The 2082-nt window shown below is 32.6% G+C and overlaps 1 non-coding gene across 1 annotated transcript; it reads left to right on the plus strand.

Annotated features, from left to right (window-relative positions):
• Nucleotides 1-424: 424 nt before the first annotated feature.
• On the plus strand, nt 425-532 carry LOC112731584 (small nucleolar RNA R71). The gene has a single exon (XR_003167357.1). It is a non-coding gene; the product is annotated as a small nucleolar RNA R71 (small nucleolar RNA).
• The last annotated feature ends 1550 nt before the right edge of the window (nt 533-2082 follow it).

A 2082-nucleotide genomic window follows, 5' to 3' on the forward strand; every position in this document is an offset into this window, starting at 1 on the left:
TCCATGTTGAGTTATAGGTGTTTCCATAAGGTTCACCTAAGTAATTTACCTCTGCTATTGCAGGGTTCTCAGGATCATAAGCTTCTTCTTCAGAAGATGCCTCTTGAGTACTGTTGGATGCAGCTTGCATTCCATGCAGACTCTGAGAGATCATATTGACTTGCTGAGTCAATATTTTATTCTGAGCCAATATGGCATTCAGAGTATCAACCTCAAGAACTCCCTTCTTCATAGGCGTCCCATTACTCACAGGATTCCTTTCAGAAGTGTACATGAACTGGTTATTAGCAACCATGTCAATGAGTTCTTGAGCTTCTGCAGGTGTTTTCTTTAGGTGAATGGATCCACCTGCAGAAGTGTCCAGTGACATCTTTGATAGCTCAGATAAACCATCATAGAATATATCCAGGATGGTCCATTCTGAAAGCATGTCAGAAGGACACTTTTTGGTCAACTGTTTGTATCTTTCCCAAGCTTCATAGAGGGATTCACCTTCTTTCTATCTGAAGGTTTGAACATCAGCTCTAAGCTTGCTCAGCTTTTGAGGAGGAAAGTACTTGGCTAAGAAAGCCGTGACCAGCTTATCCCAAGAGTTCAGGCTGTCTTTGGGTTGAGAATCCAACTGTAATCTAGCTCTGTCTCTTACAGCAAAAGGGAAAAGCATGAGCCTGTAGACTTCAGGATCTACTCCATTAGTCTTAACAGTATCACATATCTGCAAGAATTCAGTTAAGAACTGAAAAGGATCTTCAGATGAAAGTCCATGAAACTTGCAGTTCTGCTGCATCAGAGAAACTAATTGAGGTTTCAGCTCAAAGTTGTTTGCTCCAATGGCAGGAATGGAGATGCTTCTTCCATGTAAATTGGAATTAGGTGCAGTAAAGTCACCAAGCATCTTCCTTACATTATTATTATTTTCGGCTGCAATCTCCTCTTCCTGTTCGAAAATTTCTGAAAGGTTTTCTCTGGATTGTTATAATTTAGCTTCTCTTAATTTTCTCTTCAGAGTCCTTTCAGGTTCTGGATCTGCTTCCACAAGAATGTTCTTATCCTTGCTCCTGCTCATATGACAAAGAAGAAGGCACAGAAAAATAATAATAATGATAATAGAGATCCTTTATACCACAGTATAGGGATCCCTGTGTGAGTAGAAGAAGAGGGGGAGACAAAGAATGTAATATAATGGAAGAAACACAACTGTGAGGAGGGTTTAGATGTGAGATGAGATGTTAGTAGATGAATAAATAAATAGAATAAGATGGGAGAGGGAGAATTTTCGAAAATAATTTTTGAAAAGGAGTTAGTGATTTTCGAAAATAGTTTTTGAAAAAGGTTAGTAGTTTTTCGAAAATTCAAATAAAAAAAATAATTAGTTAATTAAAAAGAAATTTTTGAAAAAAAAGGGGGGAGATATTTTCGAAAATTAGAGAGAGAGAGTTAGTTAGTTGGTTTTGAAAAAGATAAGAAACAAACAAAAAGTTAGTTAGTTAGTTGAAACAAGTTTTGAAAAGATAAGAAGTTAGGAAGTTAGAAAAGATATTTTGAAATCAAATTTTTGAAAAAGATAAGATAAGAAGATATTTTGAAAAGATATAATTGAAATTAGTTTTGAAAAAGATTTGATTTTTAAAATCACAATTAATGACTTGATTCACAAGAAATCACAAGATATGATTCTAGAACTCAAAGTTTGAATCTTTCTTAACAAGCAAGTAACAAACTTGAAATTTTTGAATCAAAACATTAATTGTTATTGTTATTTTCGAAAATTTGATATAAAATTAAGAAAAAGGTTTTTGAAAAATATTTTTTTTTGAATTTTCGAAAATAACTATGAATTTTGAAAAAGATTTGATTTTTGAAAAGGATTTTGAAAAAGATAAGATTTTCAAATTGAAAATTTGATTTGACTCATGAGAAACAATTTGATTTTAAAAATTTTTGAAAAAGTCAATCCAAATTTCGAATTTGATGAGAGAAAAAGGGAAAGATATTTTTTTGATTTTTGAAATTTTTATGAAAAACATGAAAATTATGCAATGCATGAAATTTTTAGATCAAAACAATGAATGCATGCATGAA

The sequence above is a fragment of the Arachis hypogaea genome, chromosome 12, assembly GCF_003086295.3.
Source record: "Arachis hypogaea cultivar Tifrunner chromosome 12, arahy.Tifrunner.gnm2.J5K5, whole genome shotgun sequence".
Taxonomy (NCBI): domain Eukaryota; kingdom Viridiplantae; phylum Streptophyta; class Magnoliopsida; order Fabales; family Fabaceae; genus Arachis; species Arachis hypogaea.